Below are 25,670 nucleotides of genomic sequence, written 5' to 3'. Positions count from 1 at the left end.
TAGGAATTAAATTCTAAATCTTGTCTTTGTGGAGACAAATCTTTTAAACATACCTTAAGCTATGAAACTAGTAAAATATCATTTCATGAAAGTGAACACTTTAATTGTGGACTACACTAGATTATAAGTGCGCTTAGGGTTTGGTGTTTCCTAACATTTCCGACCGTGAAAGGCCTACATAAACATGTGCAAACTCAACACACTAGCAATTTTCTTATCAGAACTTTCGAATAGTGTTTAGGGTGCACTATACAATTACATTAAGGCGCACTGTTTATCACACCAAGTTACCCCCGTCAAATTTTGTAAAACTTAAAAGTTGAAATTTGGTGGATATATTGTTTAAATGTAGTTCAGCATTTATACATAGACAGATATAATATATGTAATGGTAAACACGTGTACTTTAAATGAATAATGTATCCGGAACGTTTCAGTCCCCTGCAGTATTAGGTTCTCGCCTCAGCATCAGATGGCTGATTTTCAAAATATGTTATTTCGCACGAACTTTTGGAACTAAAATTATGAGAGAATGAAACGAAAAGGGACTTATTATTTTTATACTTTTTCCACCTACGCCATGCATGCCTTCATCCTGTGGTAGTGTCTAAGTGCCTGATCTTTTATAAAACATAGTATTTGGCTGTTAGTTTTGGAAAGGCACCCCTGATTTGTACTAAAACTCAGTAATATTTTTTTCAGGATATTACCATGGCTACTGGATTTTATAACAATAATCACTAAATTACTTATAAATGACTTGAACCTCCACTCACCAAGGATTTCAAAAATATGCACCTTTTTATGACAGAACACTAGAAATTTCTCTGCGGACTGCCTCAAAACAGCTTTATTTCAACAAAATGAGACCAAATTTTCAGAAATGACCTAAGTGTAGTCATTAAAAATGGAAATAGGAATGGAAACCGGTTTACCTAGTTTCTGAACACATTGAATGTAAAATGTCCATCCTCAAGAAAAATCGCGTAGCACACCTATATTGTATGAGGTAATATGATGAAAATGGTGGTAATAGGATCACTTGTTTTCATTTGATATCAAGTCTTTTGTAAAGATAAATTTAGGAGAAATTTTATTTCACGAAAGGTTATTTCGGGTGAACGGCTTCAGTCACCCATTAAAATTCTGAGGAACCTGCTCATATTTCATCACTGATAAACAAACAAAACGCTGGACAATGTATAAGTGTTAGGTTTTAAAAAATACTTTAAATTTTATGAATTTATATAAATTTTTAAAATGTATTTGGACTGAATTTACGATATGACATTTTAATGTAAGAACAACACATTTAACTTGGTTTATTTTCATAGTTCCTTCAGGTGTAGTCGGAGGATGACTTACAAATAAAATTACACGAACATGAAATTAAAGACGTCTGATAAAAAAGCCTTGTCGTCTTTTCTTTCACATTCTAATAATCTGACATGACAGTATCAATGGCATCATTATTGTATATCACGAAACATTTAGTTTTTGTTATTGTTAATTTCGTGAGAGAGACACCACCCAACTATCAGAGTAAACATAATATAACAGTGCATTAAATAATCATGCATAGAAGCATCCACGCGGAGACTATGTACAATAGAGAAAGCCTTTCGTCAAAGCCACAGCATAGTTAGTAGAAATAGATAGGACTGACTCTGGTTATCACCCTTAATAGGCCTCTAGCATACAGACTTGATGGTGTTAATTGCTTCAGAATAAAGATGACTTGAGCGTTTGTATATTGTACATACTCCCATCCAAATTGGAAGAACATGTATGTTCTAGATCTAGTAAAGTAACGGACGTAAATAAAATACTTTGCTGTATTTTCTGTACACTCGAATACAGACAAATGTTTCAAAAGAGAGAAGCTTACCGAAAGAAGAAAACAATGACAAACATTCAGAACACAAACAGATCGTCTAATGTTGATACAAAGAAAGCTTGAATATTTGTAATTAAAATTCAAATTCATTTACCAAAGTACAGACGGCATGAACCAATAGATAAAGTCCAAAACATACAGCGACCAACACTATTAACATTACAATTGAACTTTTTGTTTTCGATGTGTTTCGTTCTATTTGATCAAGTGGCTGCTATCTAGAAATATTTACATTCTCGTCACTCTAAAGATTGTTCAGTGTAAACGTGTATCAAGTACAACTAGTCGGTCACTGAATTTGTCTGAAAACCTCAAACCTAATTAAACATGAAAATGATGCTTTTAAAATAGGAGTTATTTTAACAGTGATATCTCCATTCAAAGCTCTGTTAATCTTGATTTTCCCGCATTGAAACAATAGTTGATTGTTCTACTGCACTGGATTCTAATTATTAAAATTCTTTGGTGTCACATAAAATATCCATGCAACTATATGTACTGACTTCTTTATCACTTTAAAGCTGAAGGGTTTCCTTTGTGACAACGAAAAATATCAGTATTCTTCTATTTGAAATGAACTTATAACATTACCACCAAACACGGTATGTGTTAAATAAGTTACGGATTATAAGAAAAACATAATTTTAGAAGAAAAAAAATGAAAATTCTAGTATTTGAATTAAAATTATTGCTTAATACCATTGGGACTAAAGGTAGCCTTTGGTTGCAAATTATAGGAACACAATTAATTTGAGGGGGAAAAAAACAGTGGTACTCGTTACATACGACTCACCATGCTTTGTAAGAAAACATATTACCCTGCTTACTTTAGCCTTATCCACTGTAAGATATAAATCATAATCTCTTAAACTGGTTTAATGCAGACAAAACTTTTCGATGCTGAAATATTACAAGTGACGAATGCAATACATGTGTATACTTTAACCATCGGCAATGAATCAAAAAATAGTGAAAATAATTTTAGAAACCAAGCTGTTCGTATCGAGACTCTGAATCATGCTGCAGTCCTTAAAGTTTTAACGAGAACAGCCTTAAGATATAAAAACCTTATATAAAAGTTAAGTTTTAAGACTAAACGGTTGATAAATTACATACATGTATTTTTATACCCATTTTGTAATTAATTTCAAGTGCCATATGATAATTGTGTTGGTTTATTTGCCTCAGAGCATGCTCTTGTCTATCAAAATAAAAATTAACTTCACAATATTTTTAATTTTCGACAGATTTGTGTACAATTTTAAGAGTGCAATGGCACTTGAAATAGAATAACAACAGTGAAAAATATCGTCAATCATCTGAAAATAATATTTTACAGTGAAGCAGGTAAGTAAAAGAAAACTTAAAAAAGTATTTTTGAAAAAGCAACATCACAATATTTTAGCAGATTTTGTATTTAATTATACCACAGATCTGTTGGTAAAGTTTGCAAAAGAAACACGATTTCTGATTGAATAAAAAAAATGTCCATCATCTTATAGACCAAATTTAACAATGTGAATGTGATCATCAACATTTTTATATGATTTACTCGCTGAATTTGATACTAAATTTAAATATAAGGAATGACTGTATTTTTTTTCGGTCTATTTGAAATAACCTCAATACGCGTGGTGCACACTTGAAAATAACATTTTAGCATGCATCACGTGACTGAAGTTATTTCTTCATAGACGAAAAAAAAAATAACAATCTCAATAAATCCCGGAAACAGTTAGATTATCATTTTTATAATGAAGCAGGTGATAAATTTGGAAGAACATGGATAATTTAGGAAAAGTTCTACGGAAACTTGAAAAAATATGAGCATAACTTTGGAATCGAATATATATGTATTTCTATGATAAATATGTAATACAGTGTCACTTTTATACCAAATCTGGCAACAATATTTTCGATTGTTAAATCTTGTCATCAACAAAATTTCACGAGATATCCATTAAACCTCTGCCATACTCTTATGTAAAACAGTACTTCTGTGAACGAAAGGATTTTCCTCACATTCAACGTACATTTGTACGAAGCTAAGGGCCATTTAGATAGTCCTTTGATCATGCACAAGCTTTGCATATAATATGCAAAATATAGCTAGAGACAATACGGTATTTTTAAGCAATATCTCGGCGTATATTGTAATCTGATGTAAGAAAAGTATTTTTCCCTACAGGTACATATAAATAAGAGGACCTGAAGCCCAGACAAATTACTTTTACACGTCCATTGTTTAATATATATCACTAGACAGGTGCAAACATCGTAAAATATTTACATAAAACTAATTAAGGGATACATGTCATTCAACAAACAGAACCAAAAATTATTAGGGCAAGTTGTTCTGACATGCCAGTAGATATTCAGTACATGTCCATACACTGAAAAAAAATGAAGCTTAAAATACTGCACATACTGGCAAAAAGGAGAATATGAGCACTTAATTACTTAACGGACACGCTGGCTAACTGTCTTACATGTATGCCCATGACGGAGACAATGAACTTTTGAAATGTAAACCCAGTTTAGAGGGTGTCATTTAATTGCGACTGTCCATTTGATAAACGGACAATGTTTTTTGTAGCTTTTCTCGTGAGTCAAAAGCCGAAGAAATGGAACAAACTGCAAACAAAAATAAATGGATAAAACAGTTGACGCATCAGTGAATTTTTAAATTGGTATATACTTAAGTACAATAATATTAGAACTAAACTTCCTTACTGTAACTGCTATTTCTTTATATCCATTCAGATTGCAAAAATAGTCCACTTTCGCGAAGATTTAAATGAACAATTTTTTTACAACATCATTGCTTAATTACAGCCAGTCAGCCATTTTGATTAATTTCAAATGGTAGATTGGTGACAAACCGTTACGTAAGAAAGGAAATAGTCACATATTTAAGATATTTTATCTTGTCAAAAAAAATGAAGACAAATTTTGATTGATGATCAGGTATTTCTCATACATACAGCAGATCACCTTTCCGAATACCGAGATTCAATAAATTGGTATTTTATTAAATTACATTTTTTACACAACATGAGGAATAAATTCGTGTTTTTCTGATGTATAGTTAAGCCTTAAGCAAGTCTTCATACATAATATTTAATTTGTAGGTTTTATTTAAATTCAGAACACCATTTATTAAATAGCAATTGAAATTATGTCTTCTGTCACTAATGTTGTGACTTTTTTTCGACAATTTATGACTTCCGTTTTCAAAACTGGTCGTAAGAAAGCCTTTCTACCCCTTTTCATAATATCATTTTCATTAAATTAAATCATTACAAAGTGTTTGAGACAAAGATCTGACACAACAAAAAGCAATTTTCTTCTGAAAACGTATCTCCTGATCTCCTGGTTAAGTTTTCGGTAAAAACAAGATGAAGCCATTAGTTAGGTTAAGGTGAAGGTGATTTACGCGAATTGACAGTGAATCTGCGCGACTTTTTGTGCTACAAATAGTGTTCAAAGCAGTGTCTGGTTTCTTTGAATGACCGGGTCATTCCCCATCTAGTATCAGTCACTCAACCATTATGACCATTCTCATAGCTTGATGGACAAACTCTTTAAATGACCATTTAATAAACTGCTTTAACATTTATTTTCCCTGGCAATTCGTATAATCAGGCGACACAACGAAACGAACAAAACCCGCGCCAGCACGAGAGCAATTTAAAACCCGCCCAGACAAAAGAAATTGCCATATCTAATTATCACTGGGATGTTCCTTCCCTCAAAGACCTGAACTTATTCTTCTAATTATCCCAGATTTGTACAATCTCTGCCATATTAACTTGAATCCTACAGGGCTATGATACGATTGTTTGGTTCTCAAAAGGTCAACACTGTCGTTATCGCGTTTTGCCGCATTCATTTGTCAGTGGTCATTAGCTGAAGTACAATGTAAGCTTTTTATCTTATTTTACCTTATTAAGGGATATACACCGTATGCTGCAAACAATCCCTTTAACACAGCTTATTCAAAAGCGAAAACAATGAAAAATAATAGAATAAAAGTATAAATGAAAATCAACATCTGCGATGACGTTTCCATCCCCTGTCCAGAACAATCCCCTATTAAGCTTATTTAAGAATCATTAGACATTGTACGTATAATGTACTTATCATTTATTCATTTATTAGCTGACCAGTCATAGAATTCACATTTGACATCGCTAATTCAATCACTAACGATCCAGACAATTGAATGAATTATGCAAATTCTGACCAAGCGTTTACTGTTTGGTTACAGGGGGAAATCATTTACACTGTTTCTTTCCACACCTGTTATTATTTCAACTTCAAATAAATTTTGTAATAAATTTTCGCAAGTACTCAGACTTGTGGAGAATTAGTTCAAACAAGTAAACTACGTGTACGTATGAATTTTCTCATAAGCATTTACTAATTTTAATGATCACCCTTTTTTAATTCAAACTTCGAAGAAAAAAACATGCCAGAAATGCACGATTTTTGATAGATATGATCAATTGTTCCGGATATTCTTTTAAATGTTGGCAGACTTTTATCGAGAGATAATCTAGATAAAACTAACTTTAACGTGAAATATCTTGCAGTTTCCGATAAATTACGATTGTTATCAGCCTATGATTGAGACTATATTAAAGGCCATTAGTGCTTGATCAAGATAATAAATAAGATTTTAAATGAAACAAATTTAAATTCAAACTGAAGAAGACATTCGGAACATTTTAAATCATACTGCCAAATGGAGGAGATAAATCTTCGAAAAAATTGATATAAACATATTTGATATAAACATATTTAATATATAATACCTCAAAACGGAGGGTTAAATCGTTGAAAATGCGAATTGCCATCATTATACATTGTTGTTTAAAACATAACCATTTGATTTGAGATTCTTAAAATTTAATGTTGAAATAAGAAAACTACACCAGGGACAAAAAATAAACTAAATGAAGCTGGCAACGAAGATATAACCAAGGTAACGAATATTCACAAGTTGAATGGAACACATAAATAAGCGCCACAAACTCCCGCGATACTTGATAGTGTTATACAGATAGACTCGCCAATTTTCTCATTTTGTCAACGAATCAAAACTGCTCGAGAATACCGAGTTCCATTTCTGTGGTCTTTGTTGCAGGTATTTTTTAATATTACGAAAACAGGACTTGAATATGGTGAAGCCAAACATATTTATATACTTACGCAAACGCACGTTAATTGTAATTGAGAACAGTATTTTGCAATCACCACTAGCTAAATAGGAAATGCATAAATCTATAGTATAAATTTAAAAATCAAGAAATTGTGAGACATTATACTGCGACAAATAGTCTACAAGCTAAAAAAAAAGTATTCATGAACCAATGAATTCATTCGCCATTAAAAAAAAACTGTAAAAGACGAACAGACAATGTAAATTAAATATTGTATCCATCTGCCTACCTTATGATGACCTGAGCCCTCCAGCGTACTAATAATTCGACCACTAACCAAGACCTTAATACACGTAAATATATTCAGGGTGGACTTTAATAGCGTTTAATACCATAACAATATTCCCCAAACTCTATTGTACCCTCGTTCCACGTGGCTTAGCTTGTAGTTTTTGATTCGAGATGTGAATTTTATGTGTCATTGATATCAGACTTCATCACTGAAGCGGACAATAGTCGTTGTAGAGCACGCAATTCAGACGAACATACGGGTATCACCGTGGGTCAAGTATCACCAAAAACCAAAAAGAATCCCTGGGAAGACCGCATCTATGTTCTTTAGAAACGTCCCACAGGTTCTATTATGTCAGCATATCTTCCGTATCATGTTTAAATTGCGACGCCGATCAACTGATATAAAAGCTGAATAAAAACATTTTATATACGATAACTTTAGAGTGAGTTCGGGTTACTTAATACCAATTTCTATTCCCGACGTTGTGTGAGCAATTTAAAGGGGTACAATACATTTTTTACATTAAATTTAAATCATCCGACACCTGCTTTAAAAGAAGAATGAAAGGTCCCAATGCAAATTATGAAGATTTGTTATGTCAGTGGAATCATTTTACATCCATTTTATTATTCCAGAATTGCCATCTTCTTGTGAAATTTTAATAACCACACAATTCAGTTGATTTAGGATTAGAAAGCAGCATGCAATATGAAATAAGAGGCATAGACTATAGTTTCAAGCAAATGTATTGTTAAGATTTTGTGCTTCAGGTTGCAATTGATAAGTATATAGAATTTGGATAAACAAACTGCATACAAATCTTCCACATTTAATGACATCCCAAAAAGTACAACTTACAAAAGCAAAATAATTGTGCAGAGAAAAAAAAATGTAAAAATATGCAGATTTTGTAGATTTTGACACTATTGTTGAAGTGCACTAAACAAGAATTAGGTTCTTCTGTATCACCAAAAGTATAGTTTTACTGTCTGACAAGACTGAATTATAACAATGTCGAGCTATATAGAGGAGTCGAACTTAACCTTTAGTCCAATTTATAATTCATTTTTATTGTAAACATATTTTATCATCGACGGTGATCTTTCGTCGTCATGCACCATGCCTTAGCTCCTTTGAGAACATGCATCTTTGGAGCCTTAATCGGATTATAATTCTCGAATGTCTATGTGCAGTTACAATTAAGTACTATGGTTGCACAATTGGTACTTTACATGTAGCCAATCCCGCTAACAAGTAAACAAAAACGTATATTTGTTATAGCGTGCGTCGACAGGGTAGATGCTGCCGGTTAGAAAATGAAAGCAACATCTGCCTCCTTACTTGGTATTATACCGAAGAAGAAAAAAAAAACGAATCAACACGAAAAAAAAAAATTGAAGGAAAAAAAAACAGTCCAAGTAGTTTTGTTTTAAAAACAATAAAAAAAAGATTTTATGATTGATTTTTTTTTTCAAAAATATATAAAAATTCATTTGTATATTTTGTAAACCAGCTGTGTAATAAACTTATATTTTAAGGGTTATTCGTGTAAGAAAGCTATAAAATGGGATAATATTTTATAATACTGATCAATTCAAAATAAAACTACAAACTTGACTTGACAAAAATTTAACCTTATTAGATAGAAAAACGCCGATAACAAAAAGCTAAGTGTTATTTTGATAGGTGCGAAACAAGTATAATATAATTAACTCAACAAAGAAAGTCCTGTCCCGGCATTGTTCCGGATTTTATAACCCCAGTATAGGGTATCATCAAAGTTTGTATGTAATGGTATACCCACCGACAGAAATAATAGGCCCTGTCTTATAGTCCAGTGATTTATGTTACTCAACCCATCTTTATCTCGGATTTTCAATTACTATACCTAATTTTATGGGCTGTGGAGTTACATAACGTAACATTAAACAAGGGGGAGGGATTGATGCAAATACACAACAAGCAATAGTTCCGGGTCAGAAAGGACCAGGTCAACTTAACTAAGGTTGTTTGTGCCAGGGTTTGGCTTCGCCTTGTTGTATTTAATTTTTTATACACTTTGCCTAGTTTCATTGAAAAATCACAAACAGTTTCGAATTCAATCATCAAAGTCGACCAGTCAATTCATTTAAAATTTCAAATGACCATTTCTATACTTTTCCGCCAATTTCGACATTAGTTTCTTGATTACAACCAAAACTTGTTTGTTTTATAAATAAGCACTTGTTTTTAACTTATATAGCGGGAAAATAGCTTTAAGAAAGTCATGTATACACAGTAATATGTATGAACACAACGTAACTATCATTTAACCAATCACAATTTAGGTAATACACACACGTAGCTGATAAATCTCACTAAATTTACGGAAAATTCTTTTTTTTTCAACTTTTAAATCTAGATCTCTTACTGGATGGAAGCATATGGACAATTTCATGTTTACCTCTTATCAGAGTATTTTTTTACTATATAGTGCTGAATCATATTACTAAATATTGATAATTTATACATAAATCATGGTCCACAAATATCAGACACGTCAATATGGGATTCAGTTTTTGTCGTAGGCTTCAAATCATCGATAATAGTTTGATAGTCATATTTGATTTCTAGACAAATTATTTACTATGACATATCAGTCATGCTTTGTAACGAATTTCCTCTTTAAGGTAACTAAGATGTCGGTCTATATAGCGAAAACATGCTGTACATAGATGTATGAACAGTTTACATTCCACTTAAACCAAACATTTTTTGTTCAAATTGAATTTTAACTCAAACATACATATTCGTTCCTTTTTTACATTAAGATGGAAGACAACTACTCTGTTTTTAGAATAATTTACTAAGTTAGAAAATCAACTCCTAAGTTTCTTATTTATCAACATGAACAAAAAAGCTAACACTTATAAGTTTCATACAATATCAATGTGAGGAGAATAAAAAGATTATACTGGAAGTAAATCACAATCTTTTCTTTTGCACGAGTGATGTTTCAACCTCATACCGCACCAAAAATGTAAAATCAAAAATATAAGATGAAGCATCTACTGAAACAAAATATTTCTAAAACGAGACAATCCTTCACGTTCTTCAGTCTCAAATTGTTCACCCGGGAATTTATTCCGTATTATTTTTACCAAAAAAAATTCTCGATTGTATACAGATAGCCCGGAAATTGCACCGTCGCCATTCTCGACAAAATAAGTAGCACTGACTAAATAGACATAAAATTTGGAAATGCATAAACATGGCATTAAAAATATAATTAATATTGCAGCAGGGACTCTATGATAATCCCTTTGTTTCCTCGTGTTCCCCATCCTTTGGTGCAAAGCAATAAAATCGTGTAACTGATATAGCCCTTAGGACGTGGAACACAATACAAATGTACCAATCTCTTTAAAGAAACTGGCTTTTAATGCCCTTGTTTTGGATAAATTCTATACAGTTATGTTTTTAAAAACCCCAACAAAACCATTTCTGTAATCCCCGAGTATAATTTTTATTGCATGGTTTGTGCAAAATTTGTCACGTCATGAAACCACCTGATGACTTATGACATCACAAGGAAGGGAAAGTAAATGTCTTGGTGTCGAGTATTTGGGAGAAAAGGTTTCTATAAATGAAACCTGAGTAATCTATTATACCACCAGGAACAATATTCTGTTTGCTTTCTTAAAAAAAAACAAGACAAGAAATAAAAACAAATAGGACAAACCTCGTCTCACAAGCTATAAATATGAGGATGAAACATAGTTTTGGGAAAATCAAGCATTTGACTTGAAGAGGACCAGGAATGAATTAAGACCCACGTAATTTTAACCAGGTGTGGCATAAATAATTCTGTTGCGCTGAACAATATGGCGGACCTTAGCTACCTGCTACTATAACTATCTCAAGCTTTTGTGCTACTGATATATATGTCCTTTTTATGCTCTGCGCGAAGTCGATTTGTATTCATCTTGAAAAGATAAATTCTGTTTGAGTAGAAATAATTATGCAAACTACTGCTGATTTCTGAACATTCAAGCATTAATCAAATTCTTATCAACGATAAAATTTGAACTGCACAAAACTGATGTGAAAATAAAATGTCCATTTGACGTTGCCTTTGACAACACCGTAGTTCGGGTTCCACTATCAATCTGATGTCTGTTCCTTTGAAATTTAGAATTCGAATCAAAACGGGATCACGCGCCACTTAAAATGATCGTCTGCAGTGGTCGGCTGTTTTGTGATGCGTTTGGTATTTCCTTTTATGTTTCAACGCTGCATGAAACATTTAAGTTTCTCAAGATCAAAATATTAAGATATCAAATTTATTTAGCAACGCACATATGTATGCAATTCCAATATTTATTTAGTTGTTTGAAGTTCTCGAACCAAAAGATAAAAACAACTTTCCTCAACGCATCGTAACAAAAGAAAATGCACATATTTTCACGTTTAATGGCCAAGATTCGCGAGCTAATTAGTTTTAAAAAATGTACACTGACGTAAGACAGAACCATCGCTTCAAGAAGAAGTCTTACTTTTTTAAGAAGATGTGTCAAAAACAAAGGATTGACACAATGGCCCTTTTAAACCAAATAAATATTACATAACTTGATTGACATATTATTAACACTTTGAATACAATGATTTTAGTTTCCCAAAAGAAAATTCTCAACATATTAAACCTACCAGTTATAGCTTGACAGTCAATATATAGACAGTTCTCACAGTAACTATTGAAAGACCAAGTTTCGTGTTTGCATACAAGGGATTTTCGTCAAGTACTTATCTGTAAATAGAATTAAAAAAAATTACAACAAAATGGTAAATCAGTACCGAGGAAAATTTGCAAACATATTTTTTTTCAAGGTTGTCATTCGAGCCTGAACCTATTTGATCAATTCTGTGTTATTTACCAGATTGACATAGATATTCAATGCATTTTGGCAACATTTTATTGGGTTTTGTCAACATAAATAAATTATCACATGAAAATAACATAATTACCTAGAGGATAAACCAAAATCATAATAATTGTTTGTCCAAAAGTATTTTAATGAGCCCCAGTCTAAATACATGTGACCACATTTAACATGCCATTATGGTAGGGGTTAAACCAAAGGTAGTGTTGTAATGTTTGTGGTCAGAAATGAAATTCGGAGATGAATGGCATGAATCCTATGAGGCTTGCAAAATTACAAGTTAGATACACATAAGAACTAGTGATAATTATATCTGATCCAGCTTATCGTTTGATAAAAAGCAAGGTTCATTTAATAAGGCTTGGTTGCCTATAAAGGTACGTATACTTGTCCTTCAATTAATTCCTAGCTTTACTTGAATTCAAAACACCGCAAAATTGGATTTCCGCTTAAATAAAACATGAAGAGTTTTATTACACGAGGGCAACATCTGTACGTTGGATAAAATGTAGATTTCAAAAACTATTTTGAATAAATTATCGATTCCAAACATGTTAATATCTGTCCATAAAACGTGGAATGAGCCTTCTTTCCTGATGTTGAGTGTCAAATTGGTACAAGTGTATTATGGTAAGCTTTGAATAGTAGTCAATTGACCATCAACCTAGCAAACGTACGCCCCTTTTCCACATTACACAAAGTATAAGGAATATTCATTAGATGGAAAAATTCAGTGGACTTTAAAATTCGATCTCTTTGAGAATAAGACATCAAAAGAAGTTGAATCGATATATGTGGTATATAATTCGCTAAAACCTGTTGGAAATTCATTAAAGTTGTATGGACAGTGAACAATTTGTATAGAAATTTGTCATCTTATTTGTGTATAAATTCATTTTTAGAGATGTATTTTTGAATATTTGTTTGATATGAAAGTATTTGATTCCTTTGATTTTTCAATTATAATGTAATGTTAAAATGTCATTATACAGTCGTTAGAATTATGTAAAAGACTGCACACCATTCCAAATAAACAAGTTAAAATCTCATCAACATTTGGTAAATACATTTTGGTATTTTGTACATGCATAATAGCGATGATATTTGACATTAAAACTACAGAAAATTTAATGTTATGAAAGTTTGAGAATGTAAAATGTGAATATTTCTGCAATAAGTTCCAATAAAGTTATGTCGAGTTGTAGATTAGCAATGTTTCAATCGTGTTTGTTTGACAAATGTGAGAATGTCTAATAAATGATTTCTACAATTGAACAGTTAACATAAAAACCAACAGTTTTAGACCAGAGGATGCGTATCCTACCGGTCCATGCCCTAAGGTTCTGGGTTGCTCATTTACCACTGCTTTTTTGTGTCTGTTGTTTTGATTTTTGTTCCTGTTGGTCTTTGTGTGTGTATTTTTTTTTTTTGCCGTATTTAGTACATTCGAATCCTGATTCCCTTGCTTTTATTTTTTCCCTTGATTTAAATGATGAAGTTTAAGGTAGGTTAGTACAATTTTGTGGCCCATTGAACATACAAATGTACAGGAAGCAGCGACAAGTCATGATGTCGCCTACAACATGGGAAATCAATGTTCCTCTTTCTCTGACAAGGTCTTTATTCGGCCAAGCATATATATTACATTTTCAGACAAGATTAGTTTCCTCACTTTAAAAAAAAAATACTGATGTATTGATATGTATTTTGTGCACATGGGGAATGAACATGAATCTTTAACATTTTTTCGTGTTTTTTTTTAAAAAATGGGCGAATGTGGGATCAAAAAAGTAAAAGTTATGTAAATAAACACAAAAGAACTAATGTAAGAGATGCAAGAACAGACTGGGTGTTAACAGTCAGGTTGCTAAAAGCAAAATACTGTTTTTTTTTATCAAGAAATGTTTTAAGCATATTGAAGTTGATTCATTATACTAGGTCCATCCACTGTCTACACAATTTGACCGAAAATAAAAAGATTTTTTGTGTTTGTGGAGGATAGTTATATCAAACAGCTTCTCCAGTACGGAGTACAGATAAGGGACAAACCTATGATACGTGTATCTACAGTACCACGTAGGAACAAAATAGAGCCAATAAGTAGCCATTCTCCCAAGTCAGGGTTTTGAATCCACCCTCCCTCCCTCAAACCCCTGACATCACTCATTCATATTTAGCGGGTATCGTTCAGCGCCATCTAGTGAGTTACTTAAATTTAACCCGGATCCAAAATCCAATCAAATCACTCGTAATAGAAACTCTTTGATATAACCTACAAAATGGCTACACATAACATCATTTTTTTTTTCAGTAAAGACTCTAAACAGAATCTGCATATATCTTTTTTGCTCATATTGCATTATTTGTGACATCATATAACTTCCAGTTACTATATCGGTCCATCACCTCGTATAATTGTTTACCTTTCCTGAGACATTTTATGTTAATTCGATTTTCATTGGTGCTTCGCACCCTGAGAAGCAACCAATCGGAATTGGCTGGACGTTACCCGCTAAATATGAATGAGTGATGTCAGGGGTTGGAGGGAGCGAGGGTGGACTAAAAACCCTGACTTGGAAGGATGATAAGTAGCTTAAATGTCATCCATTTATGTTATAAAATACTTTTATGTAAATTAGTGTAGAAATATACAAAAGTATTCATTTCGAAATATTTCGAAGTGAAAAGAGACACAAAGTGCTTGTACTCTCGTTACCAATTTCAATAGATTAATGCTACGACAAAGATGATATAAGTTCTTTTTTTTTTCTTGCTAAAACGTCATTCGTTTCCTTTCAGTTATAGTAGGACGATACGAATGAGGAAAACGACCACTGCTTAATCATTTTTTCCTTCATATTGTCATTTCCTATAGAAGTAATTTATAGTTACAACAAATAGTAATACATGGAAATAGAAATGTTTTCACCAAGTTCAGATTTCCACAATTGAATTTGTTGTCCACATTCACGTTTTCATAGACGTTACAAATGAAATATTAAGACTATATTAACCGACCATCTGGGTAGCCTGGGCAATAATGATTTGACACTTATAGAAAAAAATAATGGTTATGGTAAATCAATTAAAAGTATATTATTTCGTATTGTATACTCGTACAATGACATCCGTAGGAATAAATTAACCTCCTGTTACTCATTTATTTGCTTAATGCACATTATTTAAATATGTTTTGTCGAAAATTATTTTAGATTAAAATTTTACCTTGTTTTTTTTTGTATACATTATTATTAGCCTGGACAGTGCGTAAGCGAAATTTGATCCTTTCAAAACTGTCTATTATTATTCATTCATACTTTACAAATGCTACATACTTGTAAATTCAATGGTTCTCAAATAAAAACAGTTTTGTTATTTTAAAAGACAACATTAAAAACTTTATTGGGGGATTATTTACTTAGCGCGGATCCTTTATTGAGTGAAATGTCATTTGGTGCATTAATGCGCCCCGTACGTCTACTACAATAGATTGTAAAGGAAATCATACCTTTCCTCAAAAGTAAACACCAATTCCTTATGACAATTCTATAAAATAATTGAGGCCATATTACTCCCACTAAGAATTCACTATTAACTTATTACCAGTTCTTCCCATATAGATTAAGCAAACTTGTAAAGCGTCTACAAAATCAGAAAAACTAACAAAGGAAGCCTTACAGAGAAATTTTAAAACTTTATATGAATGTTTACTTTCTGCAGTTGTAGTGCAGAAATTATTGATTGTAAGGAAAACACAATGATTACAATGATTAGAGCCTTAAAATGTACTCAAGGGACGATGATAATGAAATACTTGTAAAAACATTCTGACAGCTACTAAAATAGTCATTAGGAAAATAATAAAGACGTCTAAACATTACATTCTTTTCACAAATTGACACACTAAGTACATTTTAGTATCTTAGAGTTGTTTCAGAGGCAGTCTGACATATGTCACACATTGAATTTGGATAAAAAAGTGTATTTCCATTATGACGATCTTACATTGATAAGGAAAGGAGATACAACAGGGTTTATTCTATAGATAAGCTACCAATGAAATAGAAACAAAATGAAGAAATACGTGGTAGTAATATCATATATTTGAAGATCTAAGTTAATGTTATCAAATTACAGACGCACATTGACAACAACTTAATCTACGTAACTGTAGTGAAGTGTTACATAAATTTGCGATTATTTCAGGATAAAACAATTTTAATTGTGTTTAAAATGAATAATCCCAAATTTAGAAGACCATATATTTATTGAGGGGAAACCAGAATGTCGTTCCCAGCTCTATCCTTGATTGACCAAAACATCAATCAAAATAAAAAAGTACATATCATCTGATGGATTAGACTTGCTGCAATAAAACGTGAGACACTGTACTAAAGACGGAAACATCATCACTGTGATTGATCAATCTCTACGGGTTATTAGTTCTTATAACAGATATAGTCACAACTTCTCTGTTTTTTGCCTTAAAATTCAATAATACCATACAGACAAGAAGACATAAAATTATTATACCACTTTGTCAACAGAATAAAAATCAAAATGAATAATTATTAGTAATCCAAATACCATATAATTACTTGTCTAAAAGTGATATCACATATTAGGTATATCGAGTTGCCACGACCATGCCATCACTAAAATCGTGTTTCCAGGACTTGCTTGAGTTTAAATTAGTAAACAGACACACTACAACGCTGCTGGTGTTTTACACTCATATATGTTAAAACTTACGAATAAAATTTTGAACATGTAATATCAATTTACGGTCTTGCTTGCCCCTGTCTTTTTTGTCTATATATGGACAAAAACAATCTATTTAGTTCATTTATAACCTACAGAAATTCCAGTAATTAATCTCATGAAATATTTATATTCTGTAACAAACAATTGATATTTAGCAATGACAAATAAGGTTGCTTGTAGTAATATCTCTAGGTGAATTCAAAGAAGTGAATTTCTCCAAGTTCTATTAAATTAGTTAGGTCTGTGAGTTGGAAAAAAACATTTTTCGTTCAGTAAAAGGTTAAAAAGTTCTAAATGTATATTCATACTTAAATCTGCATAACATTTCCTCAAATCAACTACAATTGTACATGTATTTGGATAATTGGTTGAACTTGCAAGTAAAATAAAAGGAACCAATATTTAAAACTACGATGAATGAATTGGCATTTTATTTGAAAGACCTTTGATACGTCAAACTAAAACTTATATGTTAGACAATCATATGTAGAAGCTCATAGGTCTACTTGATTATTTTAAATGAATTATTTTGTCAAAAACAATTTCTTTAACGTTTTTTTAGTACATTAAAATTGTTTAACTACTTTGCTTATGTCAATCTGGACACTATTACAAAATGTATGTCGTAAATTATTGTAAACATCAAAAGTCAAGTGCATCATAATAAATATTATACGAAAAATTATGTGAACTAAACAACCTTGCTTGTGTGTGATGTACCGAAACTGGTCACACGAAGACAAAATGTACATTAAAGGTTGTTACAGACAAAGTAATATGGAAACAAAAATGAACTGAACAACCTTGTTATGGAAAGATGATGGTCACACGAATTACAAAATTAACATAAAGCCTGCCATAAAAAGAAATGTTTTAAAGTAATAAAATGATAAAAGGCGTTGGTAGTTCCATAGCATTGGAAAGATGATGGTCACACGAAAAACAAAATTAACATAAAGTCTGCCATACAAAGAAATGTTTTAAAGTAATAAAATGATAAAAGGCGTTGGTAGTTCCATAACATGACAGATTTGACAGTACATGCTACTTCAGTTTCTCTTACTCATCTATAAAGTATTTCTTTGGCGAAGTAAATTTATCAATAAAAATGAATGATGAATATCACTCAAAATGAAATTTAACTTGTGCCTAACCTAGAACAAAACAAGGGACTTTAGATGTTGTTCTGGTAATTATCAAAATGCTTCACTCGTCCAGTAAAAGACCAAAATAAATTAGTTCATAGATATCAGAAATAAATGCGTGTAAAATATTAAAAAACACAACTTTATAGCACAAGATAAATGAACACTTCGTATGTTAACTTGGAACACTGACATTCAAGGACAAATTTATTGGATTCTAAAAGTTTAATATGTACTTATATTTTATTTATTTGATCTTATCTATAAATGGAAGATTCTCTGCAATTCGATATGCAAAGTTTGTCTATTCATTCAAATAAAAATAATAGATATATTGTAATTTCCTCTCTAGCAACGAACACATTTCACATTCCTCAAGTTTATAAGAAGGACATTGATAGCTGATTTTCCTATGTATCACAACGCTCAAGAAAAAGGCCTACTTCAAAATGTCTCTAACAATATGATATTACATTTTCCCGTGATAAGTTACCCTGTGTACAAAAGGGTATCTATAAAAACATCCCAGAATCTGTCTTTAACATTATCAAATGAGTAACTTGAATAAAGTAATCTTATTTTACTGCAAAATTATAAAGTCATAAGACAAAATTGAATTAATTCAACATGTTTATTAGTATATCTAAGTCAGGTTTCATGTTTGCACAGGCAAGACTTATAATCTGAACATGCAAGACTTATTGTCCCTTCTTTGGTCATACATCATCTATTGTGACAGAATACAAAAATACCAATCATATTGATATTGCATATTTCCGACATGCTGTACATGTGTTTCATGGAGTAATCTCTCATCAGCAGCATTAGAATCAAAGACATAGGGAGATAAACATACAAAAAATAATTGTATACAAGAAGTATACCCAAAACAAAAACTATCGAAATAGGAAGCCAAATACATCACCTAGAGGTTCTATCATGTGCAATACAAGGAATAAAGCCTTGGTGTCTTAGTTATTTTGGTTTTTAACAATGGTGAAAATTTCATATTAGATCTCTGGGTACAAATTATTTTATTATTTGATTCTACAAATCATATGATCCTATAACTTTTCTAACCAATCTTTTTAAAATATTGTTTTTGTTTATTATTTGTTATGTTTCATGCATTTTTACCTAAGCATTTTTAATTTTTTTTTATCAGGAATGAGGATTTAAAAATCTAAATACAAAATGTATGTATTAAAGAAACTATAAGGTCATAAAATGCTTTAATCGACAAACTTTACCATCACAGTGGAACAAAAAATTCCAGACTACTGAAATCAAAGAACAGGGGATATAATTCATGCACTAAAAATAAAGAATAAAAGATTCTGTTATGCATGTAAACGTTATAAACACTATCATGAATACCAAAATGAAACCAATTCAATTAAACAGTATAATTCTATCTACAAAATCAACTCTAAACGGGTAGAGGTTATCCAAAGATTCAATGGAGCATGCGTGAAATCAATTAAGATAATATCTATGTAAGCAAAACGGATGGAAAAAATCAAATATGATGTCCTAGTTAACAACAGCCCTAAGGCATTCTGTGTATTCCTTTCAATATTATTATACAGAAATAATTGTACTTATTAGCTATAAATCACATATAAGTAGAATATCATAAATAGTATGAAAACAAACACGCATTTTATTATCATGTGAAAAAGACCGACAAGACTTCTATCATCGAAATCACAAACGAGCTATGATTAATGGCATCATCAATAAAGACTATGTAGAAAAGAACCTGGTAAAATAAAAATAAAAAATAGAAATTTAGTTGTTTCCGTCAAATCCTTTCTCAACTAAAATTTTAGCCAGTTATCGAATATAAGTTCTGGCTTAAAATTTTATGAAATCTGCAATTATTCGTTAAAGAATCTACTTCATTATTTTATAAAGACAAAAACAATGTAAATTAAAACCAAAATATTCAATACTTATTGTTGAGACTAATTTTTATGTAAAGTGCGTTGTAGTCATTGTTTATTTTCTGTTGACTGCAGCGTTTGTACATATTTGCTGCATTTTATTCACTTCGGCTATTTGTACATTCAGGATGTTTTCCTTTATACTGATTTGTTGTTTGTTCCTTGTAGAAACTGCAGTGTCATTCTAGACATTTCTTTATTTTTTATTTCCCCCAACGATATCATGTATCCACAGACATGCATCTTTATCGGATAAATTATATGCTATAGAGAATGACAAAATGGGTATGAATAATCCTGGCAATGAATGACAGTATTGAACTAATCAAGATAAACACTGCCATGACACAAACTAAGTTCATTTTTTCTATACAATTTAACGGATAAAATCGAAAAAAAAATTCTGTAGTATAAACTATAAACAAAATACCTTCATTACTCTACATTAAAAGTAAAGACCAAGGCAAAATATACACTGGACACACAAATTTAGTCATAAAACATACACGCGACATGTACAAAACAACATTGTCTTTTTTCACATAATTAAAAAATTAAAAACTAAAATATTCTTAATGAATACCATGTAATAATATTTTACAGGTTCTCCACCACACAGAACCACAATAGAGTAATATATAACTTAAGTTTTGATACACAAGGTTACACAAAATGCAGATTTACAGGGCCGCTATTGATGGTTCGGATAACATATTCAATTATATATAAAACAATGAGATGTCTATCCTTTTTAAAACTAATAGCATAAATTTTATCTGTAAAATCATGTCTCTGTAAGGTTTTTTTAAGTACATGTTATGTGTAAATATACTTTTTAAATATTTGAGAAGGGATATCTGTTGGAGTTTATGCTGAATTAAATGATATTTTACTCGTGTTAGAATAGAAAAATGTTTTGGTATGACCAATAATGTTTAAGAATGAAAACGAATGTAACTATCATTTTTTTAATGAGATCATGCATTCAATTACAATTTTTTGCGTCTTAAAACGGTTAAAAATACAGTTTTGCATTCATAAAGTCTGTGTACAGTGTTGTAATACAAAAGGGAGATCTTACAACATACCTGATAGGTTTCCTCGCTAAAATACAACATACACGCCTTTCAAAGTTTTTATTTTCATTTTTAAAATTCAAGAGTCATTTCTATGACAGCGAACTCTTTAAGACTTAATAACTAATTTCTAAATTCTAAATAAAGATCAAAAATATAATCTTTCGCACTGCTGCCGTTTGATCGAGTTTCTGATGAGAACTAAACACTGATCTCCAGCATATGATAATGTTTTGATTTATATATACCAACAAAGATTGAAACAAAAAAAGAAAGAAAAAATGCAAACAATGAAATCACGCACGAGGCTAAAGTCAAACATACAAAGCTTTTATCATACCTAAAATACTGCACCATGCATCGAAACATACATCCAACAAGACAAGAAGAAAACTATGATAGAAAAAATCTTTTATGAAGACCTAAGTAAAATATATATATATATCCTTACATCTTTAAATACATCCTTATTTAAGAGATAATAACTAACCTTTTTCCACACAATCTAGTGCTAGGTCAGAAGAATATCAGAATAAGCCAAAGACTACTGTTCAATCCGTGTAATTTTAATGAATTTTTGCACCTGGGTTCACCTGTATGGAATTTAAGGCTATTTGAAGCAGTTACTTTGTATCATCGGTGCTGAATGCTGTCAGTCAAATGACAGATCAAGCGAGTAACTTACCTGTTCACCAATCGTTTTACCTGTGTGTGATTAAGTCGACTGGTATGATATAGTAAAACGGTAACGGTTTAATCGAACTATAAATTTACACTTTAAGTCGAAACAACTTCTATTAAATTACATTGTTGTTTTCTTTCTACAAAAGACTTGATAGAGATAAAAGGACCACAAGCACCTGTAGATTGGATTAAACCATATGGATTCATGCTTTTTTGAGGAGTTTACTTCATTAGGGGACATACTTAGACATAATTATTTACCACAAAAATGTTAGTCAATGACTCTCTATTTCTGTTCTATTGTAGAGTAAAATAAAGTTAATACCTGAAAAAACAAAAACAAAAAAAAACAAAAAAAAGACAAACAATGTTTTCATTGGTCTCACAAAACACCTGAAAACATTTTCATATTTTTACCACAAAACTAAAAATAGATTTTGGTATGTTTTCAGTAGGACCTCATACACGAATAGAGTATGGTTTCAAATGAATGTGGAAAAAATCATGTGTCTTTTATGAACAAAATACATAAATATCATATGGATCCTAATTATGTATTTGAAAACATATTTATTCTTGTGTTAAGAGGATACAAAATTAGATTTTAACAAAAATGGAAAAAAAAGTAAGGATTTTCTAAGTAGAGTCTACTATATAATCATTGAATTAATACATAAAGATAAATGAACAATGAAGGTAAAACTACGCAAATAAGTATAATTTACAATTACTGGTATGAGTTTGCAATACTTTTAGGGGAAAATATAAAGAAAAGGATAAAGACCATTAAAAATCAAGATGTATTTGATCACATCAACATCATATTAGTTTCTCAGGTGTGTACCTGACTTAGTAAATAGTACAAAAAAAGGAAATACTGATATAATATAAGATCATCCTTGACAACCTTGATTTTTTTTCTTAAAATGTTAAGAGTGGCATTACCATAACTTCATTAAAATGTTAAGAGTGGCATTACCATAACTTCATTAAAATGCTAAGAGTGGCATTACCATAACTTCATTAAAATCAATATCTATCATGTAGAATTATAAATGCAAAACACATAGTAAACTATTACTAGTGTAATGTCTGTCATTTCCCGACAGAAACTTTACAAAAAAAGATTATTATGGTTATAACTGGTAAGGGGTAAAAAAAAACGAGTAGCTTTCCATATAGATACTGTGAATTGATGATACAATGAGAGGCAGTTATAAAATTAATTCTGAACTCTATGTATCTAAAAGAAATATATATGTATTTTCCAAAAATGTATACTGCTTTCTCTACATTAAACCCTCATGCTTGATGTCTTAATCTACAGATAGGTTTATTGACAAAGACAATGTTTCACTAGTGTAACAATGAGTAAAATTGCTAGCTTCTAACTTACAACAGCAAGATTTGGAGAAAAAAACTAAAAGTAACGATTTTTAATGGCTTTCCTGATGCAAATGAGATATCGCAAATAACCGAATTAATTATACTCTTGTATAATTGCATCGATAATTTTTCATGGTACTTAATAAATTGCACTGCTGGAAGAGAAAGTTGATAATAGTCTCCAATTATTATATATCAGGTAAAAATCGCATGACGTGAAATGCGATGATCGATATAACTACACAGTCAAATGATTTTCCCAGAATAATAATCTGTATTATTTTCCAGGCAGAAAAGAATTACAGTTGAAATTATGTGATGAAATGTGGGTGATAACCAATATGAGAGACAGATACAAAAAAAGCAACACAACACATAGCAACTTAAAAGAAAAGAGAAGACTAATTAAGTAATTTAGATTCCTGAATATCCAAGTGCACGGACAAGATGGTTCGGTTGGTCATGCACCTAGTCTTGAAGTTCTAACAAGGTGATCTGCAAAGTTTAGTATGTAGAAAAATTCCAAATAATTTCGATAGTCAGACGATGTTTAAGCCGTTCAGAGGAGAATGCGATCGATGGGAATTTATTAGACACAATAAGGTCATTTTTAATAGAAATTTGGTCACTACATTTGTCTTTCGCAGTTCCCTAAATGCAATGATTGTCACATATATGGTAGATAATGTGTGATCAAATACGAACTGTATTTTGAAAATTCGAAAATAACCAATATTTGAAAACTAGGATGCCGGTGCCTGTGGTATATTTCATCCTTTACTTAAAAATCGTGAAATAATGCCGATAATACTAATAACACACAACGCTGAGGTAACAATTTAGGCACTTAACTTAATGCAACATTTGCCTTTGAACATTTGAAAAATGTCTGCAAAATTTGCTCCCATTGTTATACTATTATTAAAATACAAAAAAAAAAAATAAATAAAAATAAAGTACAAATTAATCGATAAGTAATTCTAATATTTTGCAACCAATTTTTACGGATTATTTGAAAAATATTTGGAGTACTTTCCAGTGAACAAGCAAAGTTTCTGCCATTTATCAAAATATTTATAACATTTTTCCATTTCAATTGGATAAACAGCAAATCACATGATTATTTTCAAATAATAATATATAGTTTAAAAATCAAAGAGAATGCGTTGTACTTGGAAAACAATCGAGAGCCCAGACATTCGACAAATATTTGGCTTCCCGATGTCCACATTGATTTATAATACATGTGTAACAACGTGACATCTATGAAGACCGGTTTCGACAAAGTAGTATATTAAAAATAATTTGATAGTAATGTCGATGTACATTTTCAACAACAAAAAAATATTACGGCAATACTTGATGTACTCTCAAAGCGTTCAAAAATACTTTTCATTATAAATCTTTAGTTCATAATACGTTTCAGCTGTTCTCATGTAAATGAAAACGATCAAAACAAAACGATGGTTATTGAATTAAACTTTTTTTACAATAAACAAATAATTATAAACACCTCCAAAAATGACATAATTTGTTAACTAGTGTAGTCACATCTGCGACACCTTGGCAGTTCAAACTTAGGGATAATCAGACAGGTAACAACCTTGAAGGATTTGGTGATCATCTTGCTGTCACTCAATTGTAATGAAAGTTCAGAGGGCACTGTTCCCTTGTCAATTAAAAACATCTGTCCATCTGGACAAACAAATGATATGGACAGGAAAACAAGACAATCAGCGAAATTAGACCCTTGAACCCGACAGTGTAATTCATTAAAACACGAAAACCCTCTCGGAGCGGATATGTTATTCCGTACCGATTACAATTGTATAGATTGTCACATGAAGGTGTTATATCATCAAGGATTTGACGGAAAATGGAAAGAGAACACATTACTCTGATACACAATGGTTGTCACAGAGTTGATACATTGTCCTTTGATGTCCTCTACCTGTTGTAAATTACTAAAACAGGTATAACACTTTGAAGTTAGCGATTGAAAGTACATAGAACACTAATTAAAAGAAAAGAATGTCTGCATATAGGCATGTGAAAGATAAATTACAAAATCTGTGGGTCAACCACTTCCCTATTTGTCAGTTCAATTATTTGGGGGAAAAACGATACAACACTTGTAAATCCAAAATGTGTGTACCTACGGTTAACGAAAATCTCATCAATTCATGATTGGAAAAAAAATAATCCAAAATGTGTGTACCTACGGTTAACGAAAATCTCATCAATTCATGATTGGAAAAAAAATAATAATGCAGAATGTTTGCATTATCTGACTCGATCATACAAATTAACTAGACAAAGATAAACGTTTGGTTTTAAACGAAATGGGATATATATATAATCAAAATAAATCAGAATATATAAAGATATCAAAA

At 31.1% G+C, this 25,670-nt stretch overlaps 1 protein-coding gene across 6 annotated transcripts in view; it reads right to left on the bottom strand.

The window, feature by feature from the left end:
* LOC148614908 (four-jointed box protein 1-like) overlaps nt 1-25,670 on the bottom strand; it is a 34,676-nt gene that overhangs the window by 3,274 nt on the left and 5,732 nt on the right. For 2 of the 6 annotated variants that reach the window (XM_088589415.1, XM_088589418.1), the window contains exons 1-2: nt 21,698-21,850; nt 12,044-12,143 (exon numbers count right to left, since the gene is read on the bottom strand). The exons of 1 other annotated variant lie outside the window; for it this stretch is intronic. The gene's annotated coding sequence lies outside the window, so the exon portion shown is untranslated. Of the gene's footprint in view, nt 1-7,351; nt 7,510-12,043; nt 12,144-21,697; nt 21,851-25,670 lie in introns of those variants that run through there. 3 more of the 6 variants (XM_088589419.1, XM_088589420.1, XM_088589414.1) reach the window with 3 other exon arrangements.

This window comes from Perna viridis, chromosome 6 (genome assembly GCF_037379345.1).
Source record: "Perna viridis isolate PV_CMFRI_1.1 ecotype Kerala chromosome 6, ASM3737934v1, whole genome shotgun sequence".
In the NCBI taxonomy this organism is placed as follows: domain Eukaryota; kingdom Metazoa; phylum Mollusca; class Bivalvia; order Mytilida; family Mytilidae; genus Perna; species Perna viridis.
This window is presented reverse-complemented; position numbering and strand designations above follow the sequence as displayed.